Source organism: Monodelphis domestica, chromosome 3 (genome assembly GCF_027887165.1).
Source record: "Monodelphis domestica isolate mMonDom1 chromosome 3, mMonDom1.pri, whole genome shotgun sequence".
NCBI lineage: Eukaryota > Metazoa > Chordata > Mammalia > Didelphimorphia > Didelphidae > Monodelphis > Monodelphis domestica.
In genome coordinates, this window is record NC_077229.1 from 500,138,291 (window position 1) to 500,147,827 (window position 9,537).

The window sequence follows — 9,537 nt, forward strand, 5'->3', positions numbered from 1 at the left end:
GGGCGGCCTTCCTCAAGAGGAAGAGGAGGCTGGTTTCGGCTTTTTGGGGGGAGAGGAGGGTGTTGCAGACCGGTTTCCTGGTCTCAAGTTTTGACACGAGTTTCCCAGCCGCCCCAACCAGGATCCCCCGAGGAAAAGGGGAAGGCAAAAAAAAAAGTTTTCTCTCGTGACACCGCCCGGAATTACTGCATGAAACTCACTTCCTGCCCGGGCAAAGAAGCAGAATCCAGGTCCACGCAGGGGAACCCGGAAAACCAGCTCGACCTAAGCCGGGGAGCAGGAGGCGGGTGTTCGGGGTGGGGGTGGGGGGGTGTCTGTCTCTCCCGCCGCCTCCGCCTCCGCCGCGCGGATTGTCCCAACTCCGGCTCCTGGGATGGACGATCCAAATCCAAATTCCCCCAAAGCTGCCGAGTGCGCTGGCTGCGCTGGCTACAGGGAGCCGACTACTCGCCCCGCTCCGGGCCCCTCCTGGGTCCAGCGAGTGAGGCTGCACCGCGCCCCTTCCTCCAGCAGCTGCTACTGCTGCCGCTACTGCTGCGGCCCCTTGCTAGGCCCCCTCCTCCCGCCGCCGCTGCTGCCGCTGCTACTGCTGCTGCCGCCGGGGTTATTGTCTCGATCGTTCCTGCCGCGCCCTTCGCCCGCGTAGCCTCGGTGGCCGCAGCCGCCGCCGGGGTCCCGAGTCCAAGGAGAAAGAGGGAGGGGGCAGGCGGGCCGGCCCCCGCCCCCGGCCGTCAGTCCGCCTGGCCCTGGTCTCTGTTCCCTCCTCCTTTTTCTCCTCCTCCTCCCCACCCCACTGCGTTCGCCTTGGAGCTCGCGGTTTCCCGCCCGCGGCCCGGGCAGTTGTGGTGGCGACGACCCCGCTTGGGGTGAGAGGGAGATAAGAGAGCTAGTGACGAGAGCGAGAGACACGGGCAGCGTCGCCGAGATTACCGCCAGGGACGGGGCTGCCACGGCCAGCCGCGCCACATTCGCTAGACACCGACCGGAGGGGAGGGGAAGGAGGCGGAGATGGGGGGAGGGACGGGTCTGGAGCTGGAGCAGGAACTGGAGCTGGAGCAGGAGCAGGAGCAGGAGCAGAAGCAGGAGCAGGAGCAGAAGCAGGAGCAGGAGCTGGAGCAGGAGCAGGAGCAGGAGCAGGAGGGGAGCGCGGCTCTCTCCTACAGAGGCTGACCGAGACGAGACTCTCGGCAACAGCGCCCCCCGCTCAGGACTGAGGGGAAGACACTGCGCACCACAGGCTCGAGCGCCGAGGAGGGGGGAGGGGAAGGGGGCGGGGCCGCGGCTGGAAGCGGCCTCCAGCCGGTTCTCACCCCAACTGCCAGCCGCGGTGGGGCGGCTGGAGGCTGGCGCGAGCCAGTCAGCTCGCAGGGGCGTTGAGAAGGCCCAATGGCTCGCCTCGGCCTCTGGGGAGGGGAAAGGAATGAAAGCAGTAGGGGAAGGAGGGGGAGTGATGTGCGGAGTGGGGGAGGAGCGGCAGGTTCTGGGGGAAAAGTGAACTGGGTAGAAGCAGGGGACCATGACTCGGCCCCATTCCTCCTCATCGATGTGTTGTTCCTTCACCCGGTCGCACAGGACCCGCCGGCAGCCCCCCGGGAAGCCGTACAATAGTAACTTTTTGCATAAGCCCAGTTCCCTTCGGAGGGCTCTGGAAGAACCCAGCTACAACGTGCACCCAAAAGCCGAGATAGCTTAAGGGCCCCGGGGCGGCTCGACGGAATCCTTCAGGAGTCGAGCCAAGTGATAGCATTTTTCCAGGGTCTGTCTCGCGGGTCTCAAGCTGCAGGCCTCGGGTCTCGCTCGCCCGGCCTCGCCGACCCTCCGGTCTCGAGTAGCGGGGATGGCATCTGCAAGGTGAAAAGGGGCAGTGGAGACTTCCTTTCAGCCGGGATTTCGAGCTGGCAAGTATTCTCTACTGGAGCAATCCCGACTGCAATGAATCACATCCAGGTTACACGAGGGGGGAAAAAAAAAGCAGCAAAAGCAGCAACCCTGGATCTTTTCTTGCGCCCGGCCCGCTTTGCTGCCTGAATGCCCCCAGAGCAGTTCTGTTGAGTCGCCTCCGGGTCTGTGCTTCCGACCGACTACCCAGACAAAACTTAAGCTGGGGTTGGGGAAGGCGGCTCCAAAAATTGCTTTTGTTATTACATGCTGCTCTCATTAGAAGAAGGATTTGACGCACCGCAGTCTCTTTCTGTATTGCAGCTGTTGGATTATGTCTAGCCATAATCATTCAGTTGCATAAAGCATCTGCATTTATCATTAAGGGAGGTACCATCTGGGGAAAAGAAAAAGAAAAAGCCTCAACCATAACTGTGGAGTTGTATAGCTTTTTGCATTGTTTGGGCTTGTGCTTTTGATATATTAACAAGACTAAAAGACCGGTCTTTTGTTTCTATACTGGAGGAAGAGAAAAAAAAAAAGATACAATGCATATTTTTTTCACATTTTATCTCCAGCTTTCAATGAAGCTGCATCATTTCTATACTGGTAACACATTTCTGGCCACTAAAGTCACTTGTCTAATCAAACCCTGCATATGACAGGGATTTATTTATTAACTAGTCTGAATAAAAAGTCCTATATATTGTATGATCCAATAGATGCCTTTAAGCTTTTATCCAGAAAGTGTATAAATCCATACATTATCCCCAACAGATTATTTACCAAAATGAATATTTTTCTATTGAAAACGGCCTCAAATAAATTCATCCTCTCTATATATCTAAAACATTTGAGTGGGAGCTATTGTAATTTCTGGAAAACTATTGGGATTAACAGATTCTTTCCCTAGTCTAGAGCAGATTTTAGAAGGTTTGCAGACAAATTCATTAAATTTCTAGTCTCTGGAAGAGGGGGGCTTTTTTTTTTAAGGGTAACAACTAAAACAATTTTAGAACTAGATGGGATCTTGAATGTCAATCCAACTCCCTCATTTTACAAATGAGGAAACTGAGCCCAGAAATTTGCCTAAATTCATATAATAACTGGCAGAGCCAAAAGAATCCCTACTCCTCTGACTTGCAAATCCAGCCTCCCTCCCACCCACAATATACTTTATCATTTGTTTAACATCACTTGGGGAAGACTATGCTTGGAAAACGGAAATCCACATTCCAATGGTTTCTTTGCCATTTAATTTGTGACCCTGGGCAAGTAATGGGATTTCAGCTGCTATGTCTATAAAATAGAGATAGTAACATCTGCACTGACTTTGTAAGGCAATTAAGAAAAACATTTTGAAAGCTGTTAAATGTGAATTGATATGACAGAAGGAAATAGGACCTGTATTTTTCTATTTCATATTTCCCAATTAATTACATTTAAATTTTTTTAACAATCTTTTTTTTAATGTTGAGTTCCAAATACACTCCCTCCCTCCTCTCCTTGTCCCCCCCCCTTAAGAAGATAAGCAATTTCATTTCAATTATAGGGATGAGGTCAAACAAAATATTTCCATATTAGCCATGTTGTAAGAGAAAACACAAACAAAATAAAACAATAAAAATAAGGTAAAAACAAAGTAAAAAGAATTGTGTTTCGATCTGCAGTCAGAGTTCATCAATTCTCTCCCTGGAGATGGATAGCATTTTTCATCCATTTGGAATTATCTTGATCAGAATAGGGAAATCCTTCATAGTTGATCATCCTTACAATATTGCTGTTTCTGTGTACTACATTCTCTTGGTTCTGCTCACTTCCTTTTGCATTAGTTGATATGTCTTCCCAGGTTTTTTGAAGACCTGTTCATTTCTTGTAGCACAATAGTATTTCATCATCTATCAAAGAGAAGCTTTCAAGGCAAGGAAGAATCTAATGCATAACCCCAAGCTAGTAAGTTGTATCATGATTATGTCAATAGAACATAAAGTCTGCATAATGATATTTATGAAATGTCTTAAGGTTTGCAAAGGACATTCCTCCCATACTGCCTGACTGTCTAAATACCATTTCCATTTTACAGATGAGAAAATAAATTCTGGGAAATGACTTGGCCTAAGTCATACATGTGTCAAAGCCAAGATTCAAACCCCAGGTTGTCCTTAGTCCCTAAGTCCAACTTAATGGTTAAAATATTTTTGGAGTGGTAAATGTTTACTTAAGCTTTAGCTCATCTTACACTTCTAAAGGCTGATGAAATTCGGGTCCAAACTAGATAAGAATTGTAATGGGTGATTTAAGTTTCAGCTCTACTCAAAGGATCTAATCTTACTAAAGGAGACCAACTTTATTTAAAGTCTCTAAACAGTGGGTCTCTTCTCAAGTAGATCTAAGAGTCTTATCCACTCTACAACCAGTAGTACCTTTCTCCAGAATTCCTGTGTCTATGTATGGGAAGTGGGAAGGCCCTGCAAATACAATCCTTAAAACAAGACTAGAAAGGAAAATCAACATGTTTAAAGACTCACAAGCCCATAAGTGGCAGAGCTGGAACTTGAACCCAAATTAAATTCTGATTCTAGTGTCCTTTACCACAATGTGTAATTCAGTGCCTAACCTGAGACCAGAAAAACTGGCTTCCTATTGGAGATGCAGATCAGAGATGAAATCCATATCTTTGAGTGTCTCAATTCTTATTCTACAGGAACAAGACTGTATCCTAAAGTGAATATGATGATGAAAGGATGCAGATTAAAAAATGTTTTTTGGATACAGCCAATGAAGTAGTTGTTTTGTGTATTTGTTACAAGATTTTTGTGTTCTTTTTCAGTGGGGAGGAGTTAGGAAGGAGAGAAGGAAGGTTTTTGTTAATTAAAAAATTAATTTTTAAAAAATTTAAAGGAAAAAAATTGGATGTGCCTAATGTTCAGGAGAACACTCTTGCTGGAAACACATTTGACTTGAGGGATTTCTTTCCGACTTCAAATTCTTTCAATACCCAGAAGTGTCAGGGACCCAAGAGACTATGAGTCAACTCTATGTCATCAGTGACTAAGGCCAGAGATCTCCACAAAGGTGCAGATCCTGGAGAGACTGGTATTGGAGTAATAAAGCTGACTATTCTCCTGGAAGAGATGAAGACATAAATTAATATCTTCCCAAAAACAGTGAGGAGGTGATGATATCAGTGCTTAAGGAGAGGAAATCTTTCTTTTGTGTACTCTAAACTTTTCCAAGAAAATAACAGAAAGAAGATGGGAATGTTTTCTGTTCTGTAAACTATTAGGTCCCAGCCAAACTGGCTCATTTGTTGTTCCCTGGAATGAGACATTGCATCTCCTGTTTTTGTGCAAGCTGTCTTTCATACCTGGAATGTACTTCTTTACCTCTATGGTATTCCCAGCTCCTTTCAAAACTCACTTCAAATGCTACCTCCTATATGAGGTCAGTTCTGGTCTTTTACCATTCCCATCCCCCTTGCTAAAGACTCTGAAATTGCTTTGTGTTTACTTTGTGTATGAGGTATTTTAAATGTTTGTAAATTTGTCTAATTGTTGTTCCCTGCCCTCCTAACACACCCTTGAATGTAATTTCCTTAATGGTAGGGACTTTCAATTTTGTCTTACCATCTTCATCCAGGACCTAGAACTTTATCTTGTATAAAATAGATTTCTTATTAAATACTTGTTGAATGAATGAATGAATCTATCTAAATGTCAAAAAACCCTTTCCTGCCCTGAATGAATGGATCTGGCTAAATCATCCTAACCAAAGTCCTTCTCCCTTTCCATCTTCCCTATTTTTGGAGCTATTCTTAAGGCTTACCTAAGTGTCTTCTGTTATAATATAATTTCAAAGGCTAGAAAAAATCTTATGGCCCTGAAAATACCTCTCTCACTTGTTTGATCTGATCCATGCTTGATGATACCTGAAATTCTACCAATATTACTTCATTCTTTAACTTAAGTTTTTATCTCCTATTAAAATGCAAATAGCCCTTAGAAAGGTAATATTTTGTCTTATCAGTCATATGCTTTAAAACTCTAATTAATTTGTCAAATCCTTCCCAGAGAACAAGAGTTTTTTGAAAGACACCCTCCTAGCCCTCATTAACAGATGAAGAAACTGAAGATTCAGAGATGATTCTAGGCCCTAAGAACATGACACTAGGTATCTGAAGGTTGCTACTAGTAGCAGAGGGGTAACATGAAACATTTTACTTTGCAATTTTGATCAAGGTTTACTCTTTTCTACATTTCAGAAATAATCCCCTAACTAAACTGACCTTTGGAAGCCTAAAGATGAGATCCATTTACCTAAAGTCCTCTATTACTTAGTTGTTACATTACCTTCTTAATCCCATCCTACATTGAATGATTGATTCCACTAGAACTTTATATTGACTGAAATTTAGTATCTGACCACTTTCAAGAAAGTAAACATCACAAGTGGGAACTATATAGCCTGATGGCCAAGTTAAAAATGCAATGAATTTTAAAAACTTATTTTATCTTAGTTATTAATTACTGAGACCAATAACTTGCTTCTAATTCATAGGAACAGCCAAATAATAAATCAGATCTTGGCCTTAAAGACTTCTGTTTTGGAGAATAGGTTCTTCCAGGACTTTGAACTAAAATGGATTTCACTTTTAGATTATGACTAGAACTAAAACACTATCCTCTAGTTAGAAAGCCAAATGCTATAAAAAATGTTACTATACAAATGCATTACTTTATAATGATTGATTGAATCATAATAATGTCTTAAAAAGTAATGTTTAAAAGAGACCTAGGAGGGCCATCTAGATGATTCAGTGAATAGAGAACCAGGCCTGGAAATGAGAGATCCTGGGTTCAAATTGGCATCAGAGACTTCCTTTTTTTTTTTTAACCCTTACCTTTCAATAGGCAGAAGAGCAGGAAGTCTGTGCCCAGGATCACACAGCTAGGAAATGTCTGAGGTCAGATTTGAACCTCAGACCTCCCATCTCCAAGCCTGGTTCTCTATTCACTGAGCTACTTAGCTGCCTCCCCCCCCCTCCCTCCCAAACTTTGTAACTACAACCCTGGGCAAGTCTCTTAACCCCAATTGCCTAGCCCTTACTGCTCCTCTTTCTTGGAATTGATAGTTGGTATCTATTCTAAAATAGAAGATATGGGTTTAAAAAGAAAGAATAGAAAAGGGAAAAAAAAGATCTGGGAGTTATAATGGAATGCAAGCTCAAAAAGAGGCAACAATGTGATATAGCAGTAAAAAAATAAAGTTGAAAACTCATGTGATCATTAAGAGAAAAACTAGATCTAAGAAGTGATCTTTTTGCTGTTGAATTGTCACAGCTAAGATACCACATCCAGAAAGCCAAGGAATGATTTGTCCAATGATTGTTACACATTCAGAAGTGAACTAGATGGGGAGACTGTTGATTTGTTGTTGTTCGATAGTTTCAGTTGTCAACTTGGAATCTGGAGACCCCAAGTTGGGTCGGTTGAAAGCTGGAGACCCCAAATTTGGTCCCTGTTCCTGAGGGAAGTTTCAGACTTACTTATTTCAGATCTAATATTAGACCTTAAGATACTTAATGGCTCTAGTTAGGTGGAGCCAGCAGACCTAATCAAATGTTAAATACCCTTTTGTCCTGGTAGTTTCCCCCATTGTATCAAGGTCCCTTCCCAGGAAGCCCAGTCCTTGGCTGGACCCTTTCCTCAGTATCCATTGTAAAGCATCAGCCTCTCCCTGGTACCCCAGTCTCTGGCTATGGATCCCTTCCCAATCCAGTCTGTGTAGTTTGGACACTCCCATTTCCTTATCGCCAGGGTAATGTCAATCTATCATATTTCCCTGATCCTTCAGTTCCCCAAAAGGTATATAAGTTCCCCAAATTCTGTTGCTTCTCGGAGCTATCATCTAGTGCAGTGATACTTCCAGGACTACTTTCCCAGAGTCCCAGGGCAGTGGCCCTGTAAAGTTCTTGGGGCTGGGGTCTCTGTAGCAGCTGTGTATTGGACTTATCCCTTTCCTGATTATAGACTTGGTTTTTCTAACTACTTAGTAGTTCTGAGTTATTTCCAAGTTAACACAATCATGTCTGATTCTCCATGACCCCATTTGAGATTTTCTTGGCAAAATTACTGGAGTGGTTTGCCATTTCCTTTTCCAGGTCATCTGATAGATGAGGAAACTGAGATCACTGGGTTTAAGTCATTTGCCCAGATTCACACAACTAGTAAGAGCCTGAGGTCACATTTGAACCCTGGTCTTCCAGACTCCAGGTCCTACATCTATCTACTTTGCCATCTAGCTATTGATATTCATCACTATGACTTTGAGTCCACTCTCCCTAGGGAGCAAAGAGGTAGAAGAGAGTACCTTGTCTTAGAGGTTTCTGTACTTCAGTTCTTACTATATCTTTCTAGTAAACATCTTTTTGGAAAAGCTAATTGATTTTAATTGGTTAACTGAAAACAGGAAGATATTAGCAGGTGACTGCTATTGGGGAAACATACTGGATAAGTTCATATGAGTGAATATATTAGAAAACATCCACAATCCCTTTAGGTTACCCCTAGAATCTTTTTTTTTTTAAATCAAAACGCAACCTTTCAAATAATTAAATCCACCCAAATATCTAGTTAAGTTTACATAACTGTAATACAAAACTACACCAAAATTAAGTTTTAACTGCTAGGTTTTAATTCAAACTAATTCCTTGCCTTCCCCCTTAAGCTTTTATTTACGAGATCAGTTGTCTCATTTATAAGCATATGAGATAAGGAACATCCCATGTTATTAGATCAGATTAGCCTTATAAATGTCTGGCCCCGAAAAATTCAGAAAGCACTAATGGATGGTCAATCCATCCAATGGTGCCCTGAGTGAAGAAAAGACCAGATTTGATCTGTGAACCCACTGCCAAAACTCAAAAGCAATGAGAGGAACAGCCATCTGGTACCCCTAGAATCTTAAGCGGAGAGATAGATGGGGCAGCTGGGTGGCTCAGTGGATTAAGAGCCAGGCTTAGAGACAAGAGGTCCTGGAATCAAATCTGGCTTACCCGTGTAACCCCAAGCAAGTCAACTTAAGCCCAATTGCCTATTTAAAAAAAAAGTGAAATAGAAATAGAAATGGAAATAGAAACTGCCAGTGGAGTGGGAGTTGAATTAGATGTATCAGAACCTATATGCACTACAAATACATTCTAGAATAATGGCAGGCATCAAAATCAAGCTCACTGGCCTCTACTGTGCAGATTCCATTCTTTTCTTTTTTCCTTTTTTTGGAAAAGAATAGATGATCTTCTTCCATTTGGTGAGCATGTCTACTGCTCCCCCTGAACTTTCAAATATCCTTAACTGTGGCTCAGCAAATACACCCATAAGTTCTTTAAGTTCCTTGGAATGAAGTTTATCTGAGTTAATTGACTTCAACTCATTAAAAACAAGAAGATACTCTTTTCAAGTTATTTTGTCTTTCAGCTCTCCATTAACCCTTTTTGTTCCATATACATAAAAAATTATTTACCTGGCATGATGAAAAAGAGATAGTACCTATGAACTCTGAACATATTGAAACATTTTTTAAACTTTCTTTAATTTCCTATTTTTTATCTGTTTTCTTTTGGAACATGGCTACTATGAAAATATGTTTTGCATGACTTTA

At 42.8% G+C, this 9,537-nt stretch overlaps 1 non-coding gene across 1 annotated transcript; it reads right to left on the reverse strand.

Annotated features, from left to right (window-relative positions):
• Positions 1-8,687: 8,687 nt before the first annotated feature.
• On the reverse strand, positions 8,688-8,818 carry LOC130458668 (small nucleolar RNA SNORA79). The gene has a single exon (XR_008918074.1). It is a non-coding gene; the product is annotated as a small nucleolar RNA SNORA79 (small nucleolar RNA).
• Positions 8,819-9,537: the final 719 nt, after the last annotated feature.